The 15,944-nt window shown below is 44.5% G+C and overlaps 1 non-coding gene across 1 annotated transcript; it reads right to left on the bottom strand.

The window, feature by feature from the left end:
- Positions 1 to 15,211: 15,211 nt before the first annotated feature.
- On the bottom strand, positions 15,212 to 15,318 carry LOC118484569. Its single transcript, XR_004873677.1, has one exon. It is a non-coding gene; the product is annotated as a small nucleolar RNA R71 (small nucleolar RNA).
- Between the last annotated feature and the right edge of the window lie 626 nt (positions 15,319 to 15,944).

The raw sequence follows: 15,944 nt of genomic DNA, 5'->3' as shown, positions 1-15,944 counted from the left end.
GAAACCACCCAAACCTTGGTTGGAGGGAGCCCGGCAATAGTAGTAACCAACAACCACAACGAACAAACTTTCAGCAATCAAGAAATGAGTCACAAAATTTCACTCAACAACAAAGTGGAAGAGAAAGGCTCGAAGATACTATATCTCGCCTCGTCTCTGACACTGACAAGAAAAATTCGGAAAGATTCCTACAATTAGAATCTAACTTTAGGAATCAACAGGCTAGCATTCAAAACATAGAAAAACAAATAAATCAACTAGCTCAAAATTTTTCCGAAAGACCACAAGGCGCATTACCCAGCAATACCGAAACCAACCCGAAGGCGCAAGTTCACCTCATCACGCTACGAAACCGGACCGTAGGGCCTGCAGAAGTACCTCCAACCGCGGAAGAATCAACACCAACAAATCTGCAAGAGAAGGACCCTCCCCCATCAACAGAGCCTACCAAGGCTCCTCGGGTTCCGTACCCCGGTAGGTTAATTCGTCAGAAAACCAACGAGCAATTCGCAAAATTCGAAAGTTTGCTAAAACAATTGCATGTCAATATTCCTTTTATCGAAGTCCTAACACAAATGCCCAAATACTCTAGATTTATGAGGGACTTCCTTACACATAAAAAGAAAATTGAAAATTTGCAATTAGTTAATTTAGGCGAAGAATGCTCTGCCCTCGTACTCAATAAACTACCCCAAAAAAAGATCGATCCCGGAAGTTTCACGATTCCGTGCTCAATAGGGGAATCTCCCGTTCGCAATGCCTTGGCCGACCTAGGAGCTAGCATTAATCTCATGCCCTCTTCAATGTTCAAAAGGCTTGGCTTGGGAACCACAAGCCCCACAAAAATAAGCATACAACTCGCGGATCGATCGGTCAAGTTCCCGCAAGGTGTCATCGAAAATGTCTTGGTAAGGGTAAGCAGATTCGTTTATCCTGTTGACTTTGTCATACTCGACATGGAGGAAGACACCGAGGTCCCTCTTATTCTAGGGAGACCTTTCCTTGCCACCGCACAAGCAGTAGTGGACATGAATGACGGGACACTAACTTTGAGATATGGGGACGATGAGGTAAAGTTCGGAGTTGGGAAAAGAATAGAGGATGACGACCCGGTCCACTACATGAAGGTTATCGACTCAAGCTTGGATGCCGCTCTCCGACGGTGTAACTTGGGAGGCAAGGCACCCCAATCAAAGGACGTGTAACCGGGAATTGGGTCTAGCCAAGGACCCTTATAAACGTGGCGCACCACGGAGGCATTCCGCGGACCTATCCTTAGTTTAGTTTAATCTTTTAGTTTTTGCAGAATAAAACACACTCATGGTGGTAATGGATGAAAAAGGGAACGAGAAAAAATGGAACCATGCAGAAGAACAGAACAAACCGACAAAAATCTCCATAACAGAAGGCTCCACACGGGCCGTGCCCAACCAACACGGCCCCGTGCTGAGCCCCCTGCAAGAAATCACCCAGTTCAGGTAACTGGACACGGGCCGTGTTCAGCGAACACGCCCCCGTGTCCAGGCTTCTGTTTCAATTCTATAATTTTTGCTACTGGCACTTGACCACGGGGCCGTGCCCGGTCAACACGGGGCCGTGTCCAGAGTGCCAGTAACACAAATCTTTGTTTTTAAACACGATTTTACATATTCAAATCAACCAAAAACTTTATTTTTGGACACATTGAGGACAATGTGTAATTTAAGTGTGGGGGGGATGCTAAAACCTTGGAATTTTGCAAAATCCTAAAACAAGCCTTACACAAAACTCTATTGGAACCGCTAAACACCCCAAATTTTTTTCAAAAACTTTTTCATTTTTTTTTATTTACTTGTCTTAGTTTAAGTTGGGAATAACAAGTTATAAAAGGGTTATATTTTTACAAACTTACAACCGATAGCGTCGTGATAAAAAGAACTAACATAAGAAAATTATGAAACGGTATAACAAGTCTAGCTAAAATTCGATTATATATGCTTGGTCACATTAAAAACCCATTCCCACAAAAAAGTGAGTTTTGAGCCTTTATTGAGCATAAAAATACACATACTTAGATTAAATGCTCATTTTTCGTTTCTTGTGTGAATAGCCGCTCGGTCTTTACAAATCTAGAACTTGCCACGACGATACATTCCCGGTCCTTACCAACTTAAACCCAAGTAAGTAAATGATGGAGGCATTAGGACTAACTATTTTTCTTTCAAAACCATTATTTTTTTTTTTTTTTTTTTTTACCTACCCAAAACCCCCCTAGAAAACCCCTTTGAGCCTAAACCTTTCATTTCATTACCCCCAAAACAATTTTCTACCCACCAAAAACCTTTTTCATTTTTTCACCTTTATTTTAGTGACAAACTCGGTTTTTCATAAACATACCTTTACGTGACAAAAAAAAAAAAAAATATATATATATATATATATATATATATGAAGTCAAAAACAAACATAAGCTACAAAAAGCTTGTTTGGAGAAATACTTCAAAAATAAATGTCACCAAAAATAAGGTATTTCACGAAAAACCGACACTTGTTACAATTTTCGCCCTTTTTACTAACCACTAACCAACCACCCACCTTTAAACCCAAGCCTTCAACCCAAAAGACCTCTTGATATTTACAAAGGTAAAAAGTTAAAAAGGAGGAGGATTGATCACTTGGCAAGTGTGACAACTCGAACTTTAGACTTGCTTTGATGTAACGTTGCGTGCTTATGAGAACTGGATTATATGATTTTAAATGAATATTTGTTTACGTGTGTTATGTGTGTATGTATGTTATGCGTTGCACGAGCCCAAACCACACAAACCGGTCACACAAGCCTTTGGGCTTTACACCTTACATTCGGTCCATTAGGTAACCGAGTGGGCTCGGCCCACTCCCCACTCGCAACCACTATACCAAAACTAAGGGTCTTGTTTTCCTCTCATTTGTTACAACACAAGAATACACACACAAAACCCTAGCTCCTCTATCTCGTCTCTCTCTCTCTCGGCTTGTTTAGGAACCGACGGCACAAGGCCACCCGATCACCCTCTTGTTCGGATCACATCTCGTTACTTGTAACCGGTTAGTATGTTTGTTTGAATTCATGTTCGATTATATGTGATGCCACGATTGCTATCATTCGGTTGTGCGATGTAACTAGGGAGTATGTTAGTAAAAATTGATTGGTTGTTGATGTTGGATGCGGGTACGGATAATAGTGATGTTTGTTAATCTGATTTGCTGTTGATGATGTTAATGATAATGTCTTGTTGATTGGCTGTGAAGTTATGCAATTCGAGTTTAATGTTCGTGAAATCGGATCATAATATGATTGAGTGTTATGATTATTGTTATTGTTCATAAGTGTAATTATTAGGGTTCATAAGAATTTATGATTTATTTTCCCTGTTTGATCGATGAATTTTTGAATGACAAACTGTTAGTTGATAATTGATTTTTGGAAACTGTCAACGATGATTGAATTGCCTAAATGAATTGCGTGAAATCAGGAAAGTCGTTACACACGCGGTTGCGACTCGGCATCGCTTGTTGCGAGTCGGAACCCCACTCGAGACCAGACCGCACGAACCGCAACCACGGTTGCGAGTCAGATTGCGACTCGTAACCAGACCATGATGAACCGAGATCTCCATTGCGACTCGCAACCAGCCGTTGCGACTCGTAATCTCCGGTTGCGACTCGAGATCTCCGTTGCGACTCGAGACCACCGTTGCACGCACACTGTTGGGCCTTCACTGTCATGGGCCCAATCTATTGAGCCCAACGATTTGAATTGTGGACTGTTTATTAATGGACTTGTATGTGTTTGCTATTTGGGCCGATTGAGAATCTGGATTGTTTTGTTATTGGGCTGCTTATGTCATTGGGCCGGGTATGAATGGACTTAGAACAATTGGATCCTCACATGCTATGTCTTATCTGTTTACGTGCGTACATGTTTGCCATGACTATACGTGATTACTATATACGTGCTATATACGAACCTGACTCGTATAATAACCATGATAGGACGTGAGTGATCATTTACTTGCTACTTGTACTTTCTGTGTATCTGCCGAGCAAACCAAGGTGAGTTCACACAGCCAAGGCATGGGATTCCCGGGTTGGGAATTGGGTTGGATACGTTATTGTAAAAGGAGTTACTTGTACTTACGCATATACCAGACTATAGACCATCGTCCTCCGGTTAGTCAGGACACGTTACGTAAAGCCTACGTAACCCAGTATATTTGCCATATGTCTCCCGGGTCGGGAGGACACGTTACGTAAAGCCTACGTAACCCAATACCATCTACTGGCTTCCAGGTCGGAAGGCCACGCTGCGTAAAGCCTACGTAGCCCCCACGCGTACCACTGTCCTCGGGGAAGGGCACGTCACGTAAAGCCTACGTGACCCTGTACGTTTTCCTGTTCTCGGTAAAGAAGAACACATGGTCGGAAGTTAGTCTAGTAAGTACCGTTAATGAGAAGCCCTCATTAGCCAGGATGAACATGGGAAACCCCCACCTTTATTACACACTAGTATGGGAAGCCCCCACTAGCTATACTTATGCATTACATTATGAACTTACTTTCTGTGAACTCGCTCAACTAGTTGTTGATTATTTGCTGCATGCCTTGCAGGACCTTAGGTACATTACGGAGCTTGCACAGGGAGGAGCAGGTCGTTGTGGCAGATGGATCATGAACGTTATTCGAACTTATATTTATTTTGAGATTTCATACTATGCTTCCGCTACTTAAACGATGTTGGTTTTTTTGAAACATCAATCATGTCATGATGATTTACGTTATTTACTTTTATATTAAATGCTATGTTTGATATGATTGATGGCTTGATCCTGGTCAGTCACGCTCCCAAGCGGTGGTATTCTGCGGGTGGATTTTGGGGGTGTGACAGATTGGTATCAGAGCCATTGGTTATAGAGAACTTGGTTTTAATACGGGAAAACGTTTTATTAAAACCGGACTATAACCAGTACAGTGCTCTCAACGATCCACAACGACGCTTCGCTCCACGTGCAAGACTCGACATCCTAGGTAATAAGGTTTATGTTTATTGCCTGTTTGCTAGAACTGCTTAGAACTTTGCTCGCATTACGCTTAGATACACGTGCTTTGATTTCATGAGAACACCTATATGCCTACGCTTTTCTGTCATCGCCCTACTCGCGAACCATTCTTACGTATGCTACTTGTTACTATGAAGATCATGTCTGGACGAATCAACATGACACAAGCCCAGCTAGAGGCTCTTGTTCAAGCTCAAGTTGCTGCGGCAGTTGCAGCAGCTCAAGCAGGTAGTATATCCTGCAGTATAGGCACACACTAGGATCTTTAGATCCTACACTAACTCTCGTATTTAACTCTCGTCCTATTCGTACACATTAGGTCAACACGCGCAGCAGCCTGTCTGCACGTTCAAGAACTTCATGGACTGTCGTCCGAACTCTTTCAGCGGCACAGAAGGAGCAGTGGGACTCCTCCACTGGTTCGAGAAGTTAGAATCGGTGTTCGAAATGTGCGAGTGCCCTGAGGCTCGCAAGGTCAAGTTTGCTACCGGCACTTTGGAAGGAATAGCATTGACTTGGTGGAACGCCCAAGTCCAGATCTTAGGGTTGGCAGCTGCTAACGCCACCCCATGGAACGACTTTAAGGAACTCATCAAGCGTGAGTATTGCACGCGGGAAGATATTCATAAGTTGGAGGATGAGCTCTATAATTTGAAAATGGTTGGATCGGAAATCGAGGCGTATACCAAACGGTCTAATGAGCTGGCCGTTCTGTGTCCAACTATGGTGGACCCTCCCTACAAGCGCATTGAGTTGTATCTCAAGGGATTGGCGCCAGAAATTCAGAGCCACGTGACGTCGGCTAACCTCGAAAACATCCAAGAAATCCAGCGTCTTGCTCACCGCATCACTGATCAGGCAGTGGATCAGAATAGACTGCCCAAGCGTGTTAATGCTACTGCTAACGTCACCACCTCAGTTACTCCTGCTACATCTGGTGACAGTAAAAGAAAATGGGATGGGGATTCCAGCAAAGGTTCAGCATCTGTTCAGCCACAAGCTCAGCAGCAGAAGATCGATCACTATCAGAGTCCCAGTCAGCAATCCTCTAGTGGTCACAGACAGAGGAGATATCAGGGTAGTCAACCCAGGTGCCACAACTGCAACAGGCATCACCACGGCCCATGTAACAAGGGTCGTTGTCAAAGGTGTCTTAAGATGGGGCACGAGGCCAAAGACTGTAGGAGCCCTCGTCCTGCGAATCAGAATCAGCAGCCTCAGCAACCAGCTCCACAGAACCAGCAGCAGCAGCAGCAGCCACAGCGTGGAAACCGGGGATGTTTCCAGTGTGGGGCTGAAGGTCACTTCAAACGCGATTGCCCTCAGTTGAACCAGAATCGCAACAACAACAACAATCAGGGCAACGGGAATAACAACAACGGGGGAAACAACAACGGTAATGAAGCTCGTGGTCGTGCCTTCGTGCTAGGTCGAGGTGACGCAGTGAACGATCCCAACGTTGTTATGGGTAAGTTTCTCCTCGACAATATTTACGTTACTGTTTTGTTTGATTCGGGTGCGGATACAAGCTATATGTCTGTGAAAATGTGTCAACTGCTAAAACGTGCACCAACACTTTTACCCACCAAACATGTAGTAGAGTTAGCTAACGGTAAAAGTCTAGAAGCCACGCACGTAGTTCAGGGTTGTAATCTTATCCTAGCTGGTCAAGCCTTCTCCATTGATCTCATTCCCATAGTTTTGGGTAGCTTCGACGTCGTGATTGGGATGGATTGGCTTTCCCAACACCAGGCAGAAATCTTATGCAGCGAAAAGGTTATTCGCATTCCTCGTTCGGGTCAGGAACCTCTAGAAGTTCAAGGCGACAAGAGTGGTGCTGTGGTTGGCATCATCTCTTTCTTGAAGGCTCAGAAATGCTTACGTAAGGGGCACACTGCCATCCTGGCACTAGTTTCAGATGCATCGACGAAGGAAAAGAAATTGGAGGATATTCCAATTGTACGCGATTACCCTCAGGTGTTTCCTGAAGACTTACCTGGCTTACCGCCTCATCGTCAGGTCGAATTTCAGATCGAGCTCGCTCCGGGAGCAGCACCCATAGCTCGCGCACCATATCGTCTAGCTCCATCAGAATTGGAGGAACTGTCAAAGCAGCTACAAGAGCTCTTGGAAAAGGGCTTTATTCGTCCAAGCTCTTCGCCTTGGGGAGCTCCAGTGCTTTTCGTGAAGAAGAAAGACGGTACGTTCAGGATGTGTATAGACTACAGGGAACTCAACAAGGTAACGGTGAAGAACCGTTATCCTCTTCCGCGCATCGACGACTTATTCGATCAGTTGCAAGGGTCGTGCTACTATTCGAAGATAGATTTAAGGTCAGGGTACCATCAGTTGAGAGTCCGGGATGAGGACGTCTCCAAGACAGCTTTCAGAACTCGTTACGGTCATTACGAGTTTCTTGTCATGCCATTCGGATTAACGAACGCGCCTGCTGTATTTATGGATCTTATGAACAGGGTGTGCAAACCCTATCTCGACAAGTTCGTCATTGTCTTCATCGACGACATTCTGATTTACTCCAAAAGTCAGGAGGAACACGAGCAACATCTTCGCCTAATTTTGGAACTCCTTCGGAAGGAACAGCTGTACGCCAAGCTTTCTAAATGCGACTTCTGGCTTCGTGAAGTCCACTTCTTAGGCCACGTAGTGAACAAGGATGGGATCCATGTTGATCCATCCAAGGTGGATTCGATCAGAAACTGGCCTGCACCGCGTACACCGACAGAAATACGCCAATTCTTGGGTCTGGCAGGTTACTACAGACGGTTTATCAAGGATTTCTCGAAGATTGCTCAGCCGCTTACGCTACTAACACAGAAGGGTGTTACCTATCGCTGGGGAGAGCCCCAGGAGATTGCTTTTCAGCACTTAAAGGATAGACTTTGCAGTGCACCTATCCTCTCTTTGCCAGAGGGCACAGATGACTTCGTGGTTTATTGTGATGCATCCATTCGGGGACTTGGATGTGTGTTAATGCAGCGCGACAAGGTTATCGCTTACGCCTCTCGTCAACTCAAGATTCATGAACGCAACTACACGACGCACGATTTAGAGCTGGGAGCTGTTGTTTTTGCGCTTAAGATATGGCGACACTACCTGTACGGTACCAGGTGCACGATTTACACCGATCACAGGAGTCTCGAGCATATTCTTAAGCAGAAGGATTTGAATATGCGTCAACGACGATGGGTCGAGTTACTTAATGACTACGAATGCGCTATCAAGTATCATCCAGGCAAAGCCAATGTTGTGGCTGATGCCCTTAGTCGAAAGGACACTTTACCGAAGCGCGTGCGAGCGCTACAGCTTACGATCCAGTCTAGCCTTCCGGCACAGATACGAAATGCTCAGACAGAAGCACTGAAGCCCGAAAACGTCAAGGCTGAAGCCTTACGCGGCTCACGACAGCAAATGGAACAGAAGGCAGATGGCGCCTATTATGTAACGGGCCGGATTTGGGTCCCTCTCTATGGCGGTTTACGCGAACTTGTAATGGATGAAGCTCACAAGTCTCGCTATTCGGTACATCCAGGGTCGGATAAAATGTACCACGATATCAGCACTACTTATTGGTGGCCTAGTATGAAGGCCCACATCGCTACGTATGTTGGAAAGTGCTTGACCTGTGCGAGAGTCAAGGTCGAATATCAGAAACCGGCTGGCCTACTTCAGCAGCCTAAGATACCTCAGTGGAAATGGGAAGAAATTTCCATGGATTTCGTTACGGGTTTACCTAGATCCCAGCGTGGGAACGATACAATATGGGTCATAGTTGATCGACTCACTAAGTCTGCACACTTCCTGCCGATTAAGGAAACGGACAAGTTCTCCACTCTCGCAGACGTCTACCTTAAAGAAGTTGTCTCGAGGCACGGGGTGCCCACAACTATCATTTCGGATCGCGATGCACGATTCACGTCAGAACTATGGCAAGCGATGCATAAATCTTTCGGCTCACGATTAGACATGAGCACAGCATATCATCCTCAGACGGATGGGCAGTCTGAGCGTACGATTCAAACACTTGAAGACATGCTTCGGGCATGCGTCATCGATTTCGGCAACGGCTGGGAAAAGCATCTCCCTTTGGTGGAGTTTTCTTACAATAATAGTTATCACACCAGCATACAAGCCGCACCATTCGAGGCATTGTACGGACGTAAATGCCGGTCACCTCTCTGTTGGGCAGAGGTGGGGGATAGTCAGATTACGGGTCCAGAGATTGTAGTGGACGCCACAGAAAAGATTTCACAGATACGACAACGCATGGCGGCAGCACGCGACCGTCAGAAAGCCTACGCGGATAAGCGTAGAAAGCCATTGGAATTTGAGGTCGGGGACCGGGTTTTATTGAAAGTCTCACCCTGGAAGGGTGTGGTTCGTTTTGGCAAACGGGGTAAACTGAATCCGCGGTACGTCGGACCATTCGAGATTATAGAAAAGATTGGCAAGGTAGCCTACAAGTTGAATTTACCAGCTGAACTCGGGGCAGTTCACAATGTCTTTCATGTATCGAACCTAAAGAAGTGCCTATCAGATGAAAACCTCATCATTCCTTTTAAGGAACTCACTATCGACGAGCGGTTGCAGTTCGTCGAGGAACCAGTGGAAATCACGGACCGGGATGTGAAGGTCCTCAAACACAAGAGAATCCCTCTTGTACGAGTTCGTTGGAACTCCAAACGTGGCCCAGAGTACACCTGGGAACGCGAAGACAGGATGACAGAAAAGTACCCCCAGTTATTCGGGAACAAGGCAACCACTACTGAGGCTGAAGCTACTACTACGGAATTTCGGGACGAAATTCCAGATCAACGGGGGGAGGATGTGACACCCCAGGAAAATCAGTGAACAGTACAGTTTACCTAGCTTCCTCAGTGAGTGCATACCAAATTTCGGGACGAAATTTCCAATTAGTTGGGGATAATGTGACAACTCGAACTTTAGACTTGCTTTGATGTAACGTTGCGTGCTTATGAGAACTGGATTATATGATTTTAAATGAATATTTGTTTACGTGTGTTATGTGTGTATGTATGTTATGCGTTGCACGAGCCCAAACCACACAAACCGGTCACACAAGCCTTTGGGCTTTACACCTTACATTCGGTCCATTAGGTAACCGAGTGGGCTCGGCCCACTCCCCACTCGCAACCACTATACCAAAACTAAGGGTCTTGTTTTCCTCTCATTTGTTACAACACAAGAATACACACACAAAACCCTAGCTCCTCTATCTCGTCTCTCTCTCTCTCGGCTTGTTTAGGAACCGACGGCACAAGGCCACCCGATCACCCTCTTGTTCGGATCACATCTCGTTACTTGTAACCGGTTAGTATGTTTGTTTGAATTCATGTTCGATTATATGTGATGCCACGATTGCTATCATTCGGTTGTGCGATGTAACTAGGGAGTATGTTAGTAAAAATTGATTGGTTGTTGATGTTGGATGCGGGTACGGATAATAGTGATGTTTGTTAATCTGATTTGCTGTTGATGATGTTAATGATAATGTCTTGTTGATTGGCTGTGAAGTTATGCAATTCGAGTTTAATGTTCGTGAAATCGGATCATAATATGATTGAGTGTTATGATTATTGTTATTGTTCATAAGTGTAATTATTAGGGTTCATAAGAATTTATGATTTATTTTCCCTGTTTGATCGATGAATTTTTGAATGACAAACTGTTAGTTGATAATTGATTTTTGGAAACTGTCAACGATGATTGAATTGCCTAAATGAATTGCGTGAAATCAGGAAAGTCGTTACACACGCGGTTGCGACTCGGCATCGCTTGTTGCGAGTCGGAACCCCACTCGAGACCAGACCGCACGAACCGCAACCACGGTTGCGAGTCAGATTGCGACTCGTAACCAGACCATGATGAACCGAGATCTCCATTGCGACTCGCAACCAGCCGTTGCGACTCGTAATCTCCGGTTGCGACTCGAGATCTCCGTTGCGACTCGAGACCACCGTTGCACGCACACTGTTGGGCCTTCACTGTCATGGGCCCAATCTATTGAGCCCAACGATTTGAATTGTGGACTGTTTATTAATGGACTTGTATGTGTTTGCTATTTGGGCCGATTGAGAATCTGGATTGTTTTGTTATTGGGCTGCTTATGTCATTGGGCCGGGTATGAATGGACTTAGAACAATTGGATCCTCACATGCTATGTCTTATCTGTTTACGTGCGTACATGTTTGCCATGACTATACGTGATTACTATATACGTGCTATATACGAACCTGACTCGTATAATAACCATGATAGGACGTGAGTGATCATTTACTTGCTACTTGTACTTTCTGTGTATCTGCCGAGCAAACCAAGGTGAGTTCACACAGCCAAGGCATGGGATTCCCGGGTTGGGAATTGGGTTGGATACGTTATTGTAAAAGGAGTTACTTGTACTTACGCATATACCAGACTATAGACCATCGTCCTCCGGTTAGTCAGGACACGTTACGTAAAGCCTACGTAACCCAGTATATTTGCCATATGTCTCCCGGGTCGGGAGGACACGTTACGTAAAGCCTACGTAACCCAATACCATCTACTGGCTTCCAGGTCGGAAGGCCACGCTGCGTAAAGCCTACGTAGCCCCCACGCGTACCACTGTCCTCGGGGAAGGGCACGTCACGTAAAGCCTACGTGACCCTGTACGTTTTCCTGTTCTCGGTAAAGAAGAACACATGGTCGGAAGTTAGTCTAGTAAGTACCGTTAATGAGAAGCCCTCATTAGCCAGGATGAACATGGGAAACCCCCACCTTTATTACACACTAGTATGGGAAGCCCCCACTAGCTATACTTATGCATTACATTATGAACTTACTTTCTGTGAACTCGCTCAACTAGTTGTTGATTATTTGCTGCATGCCTTGCAGGACCTTAGGTACATTACGGAGCTTGCACAGGGAGGAGCAGGTCGTTGTGGCAGATGGATCATGAACGTTATTCGAACTTATATTTATTTTGAGATTTCATACTATGCTTCCGCTACTTAAACGATGTTGGTTTTTTTGAAACATCAATCATGTCATGATGATTTACGTTATTTACTTTTATATTAAATGCTATGTTTGATATGATTGATGGCTTGATCCTGGTCAGTCACGCTCCCAAGCGGTGGTATTCCGCGGGTGGATTTTGGGGGTGTGACAGCAAGCATATGGAAAATGTAAATCCGTGCCGCTCTCGAGCGATTCACTTAAATATACACCTTCGGCCGAGTGATTGAGTGATCTCCCGTGAGTTATGTGAACTTGTATATAAATGGAATTTTAATAAGGCATGCTATGCCAAATTAAGTAGTTTATCTTATGAAAAGTTCAAAATAAACCATGACGAATAAGATTGTAAATAAAATAAAAATAGAACCTATACAAACCTTGGATTCCCGACACTCTAGGACAAGTTAAAAAAAAAAAAACTTCTCTTCTACCTATTCCATTTGGGAGTGTAAGCCACATTAAAAGAGTTTTGCTTGAGGACAAGCAAAAGTTCAAGTGTGGGGGTATTTGATGTGTGTAAAATGCAACATATAAAACACATCATTTAAGGCATAAAACTAACCCTTTTTAAGTACTAATGTTGGAAAAAGAGTGTTTTTGTCTTCCTTTTGTATTTTCAGGATGAAATGAGCTCAAAATCACAAAAGAAGCAAAAAGACCACTAATTCTACCATAAATACAAGAAAAGGAACAAAAGTAAACTGCCCGGACCCTCAACGGCACCTCCCAAGACAAAGAGAAGAGAACAGAGCCTGAACACGCCCCGTGTCCAGTGAACACGGGGGCGTGCCCAGGAAGCAGCAGAAAAGACAAACCAGTAGAAGCTTCCATTGCTCACCACGGGGCCGTGCCCAGCGGACACGGGGGCGTGTTGAAAGTACAGCAGGCGCATTAATTGTAATTCGCAATTACAATTAATGAAGAGAGAGAATGTCAGACGGGCACGGGGCCGTGTCCAGCGGACACGGGGCCGTGTCCAGCGTTCTGTTCAGCCTATAAATAGAGGAGCTTGGCTTCATTCTCTCTCATCCCTTGGCACACCACCTCTCTCACACTTCATCCACCACCCACCACCACCATAACACCATCATCCACCACCATCATCCATTGTCCATCATAGAGTGTGTGAGTCGTCTCGGGATCCAAGATTGATCGTAAGAGTTCTTGACAATCAAGGCCATGTTTGCCTAAGTCTCTTACATCACTTGGTGAAGACAAGTGTTTAGTATAATACTTTTTATTTTTAATCTTTTGCACTTTTTATTTGGTTTTGTATTAATGACTTTAATAACTAGTTACTTATGTTGAAGGTGATCTTTCCTTATCGTTTGTCCGTGGTGTCTTGGCATTATTTTACTGTCTATATAAAATAAAAGATTTTCACCATTCATATCTCCACGGTCTATATGGAGGTATGTTGGCTACCTGGTCGGGGGTTAAGGGAATGGTTTGGTAAAGGTCTTGCCCTTGTTCAGCGTTTAGAGGTCCTGCTTGGGACCTGGGTCAAATTTAGTAGGATCTCCTTCAATGCCCATAGGTATTGGATGGCGGGGATCCAAACTCTTTGACCCCCTCATAAGCTAACTACTATTAATACTATAACCCGGCTATTTAGGACTGTATCCCTGCTGACTCAGACTACTTAGCCGAGGGTAACGTCACCGCCGAAAACGGGGCCTACCATAATTTGCATTAATAACTTAATTCATTATCTTTCAATAATCCGACCCTTTAGGATTGTATCCTTGCTGACTCAAACTACTGGGTTGAGGGTAACGTCACCTCCGAAAAAGGGGCCTACTACAATAACTAAGATAATCTCTTAAACAAGTGCAAAAGTGCGAAAATAATCAAAGGTTATACTAATACACGTGTCGGATCCAAGTGATTCATCTTGTCTATCTGTTTTTATTTTATTTTCTTTTTCAGCATTTAGTTAGTTTTTATTTTTCTTAGTTTAAAACATTTCTCTAACTTTTTGATTTGATTAGACGTTGAGGATAAACCGGTATTAAAAGCTCTTGTGTCCTTGGACGACCTCGGTATCTTACCAACACTATACTACGTCCACGATGGGTGCACTTGCCCATATGTGTGTTTAGTGTTAGTAAATATCGTGTTTTATAAATTTAAAACTTGGCTAAAAGTGTAAAAAGGGCTTAAATATATATCTAAAAATATAACACACTTCACGCACATCAAGTTTTTGGCGCCGCTGCCAGGGACACAAGGATTTTAAGAAAGTTAGGAATCAACGGCCTAATCATCTTTTTTATTTTTCTTTAATTTTTAGGATTTTTTAGATTTTTTTCAGCTTCTGCAGAGCTCAGCACGGGGCCGTGCCTGGTCGGACACGGGCCGTGCTCAGCAACGTCACTGGCAGTTTTTGTTTTTCAAGTTAACAGGAGGCTGACCACGGGGCCGTGTCGGTGCAACACGGGGTCGTGTCCAACTTCCAGTAACTGGGATCTGAAAAACAACCACTGTATCTCCGACCACGGGGCCGTGTTCGCTCGACACGGGGCCGTGGTGAACCTTCTGACCAACATTCTTTTCTGTTTTTATTGCAGGACTTGGAACCCGACGCCAACCTCGCGTAGTGTATGAGCTCCAGTTCCAATAAAGACATAAAGGAACCATTAGAAGAACCCGAACGCTTTCTCAGAAAAAGGTTAAAAGCCAAAAACCAAGAGAAAGTTTCGGGTGACCCAACCCCAATGGCGGACCAACGTACCCTCATGGATTACTTACGGCCCACCGTAGGTAATCTCGGCGCCGCTATCAATGCCCCGAATGTCGAAGCCAATAACTTCGAACTTCGACCGCACTTGATACAAATGCTCCAAAACTCCGCAACCTTTCACGGGCTCGCGGACGAGGATCCCCATCTACATATAACTAATTTCTTAGAAATATGTGATACATTTCGGATCAATGGAGCATCAAACGACGCCATCCGCCTTCGTATGTTTCCATTCTCACTAAAAGACCGAGCGAAAGCTTGGCTCAACACCCTCCCAGCTGGATCGGTAAACACCTGGGATGAACTAGCCCAAAAATTTCTATATAAGTATTTCCCTCCTTCTAAAACTGCTAAATTAATGGCTGAAATTAACACATACTCACAAGAGGACGGGGAATCCTTATATGAAACTTGGGAAAGGTTCAAGGAGCTATTACGCAAATGTCCCCATCACGGCCTCGCAATATGGCAACAAGTATCCACTTTCTACAATGGGTTGTTGCCACATACTAGGCAGACACTTGATTCTAGCTCCGGGGGACTTTTAGGTAATCGACGCCCACACGAAATATATAATCAAATTGAGGAAATTGCTCAAACCAATTTTCAATGGCACACTCCCCGGGGAAATAAAACTATCGCCCCGGGCGCCCATAAGGTAGACGAAAGCACCTCTTTACAAGCCCAAATCGAGGCCCTTTCTTCAAAAATAAAAAAATTAGAAATGACAAAAACAGTCTCGGTTATGGCTTGTGAGGGGTGTGGTGGGTCACATGAAAATTGGAGTTGCATGAAAGAAACGGACGATCAACAAGAAATGGTAAACTACATTGATAATAGACCTAGGCCGTCGGGTCCTCCAACGGGGACCTTCAACCAAGGATGGCGAAACCACCCAAACCTTGGTTGGAGGGAGCCCGGCAATAGTAGTAACCAACAACCACAACGAACAAACTTTCAGCAATCAAGAAATGAGTCACAAAATTTCACTCAACAACAAAGTGGAAGAGAAAGGCTCGAAGATACTATATCTCGCCTCGTCTCTGACACTGACAAGAAAAATTCGGAAAGATTCCTACAATTAG

Source organism: Helianthus annuus, chromosome 11 (assembly GCF_002127325.2).
Source record: "Helianthus annuus cultivar XRQ/B chromosome 11, HanXRQr2.0-SUNRISE, whole genome shotgun sequence".
NCBI lineage: Eukaryota > Viridiplantae > Streptophyta > Magnoliopsida > Asterales > Asteraceae > Helianthus > Helianthus annuus.
Note: the sequence above shows the minus strand (reverse complement) of the source record. Positions and strands in the feature narration are given on the sequence as shown.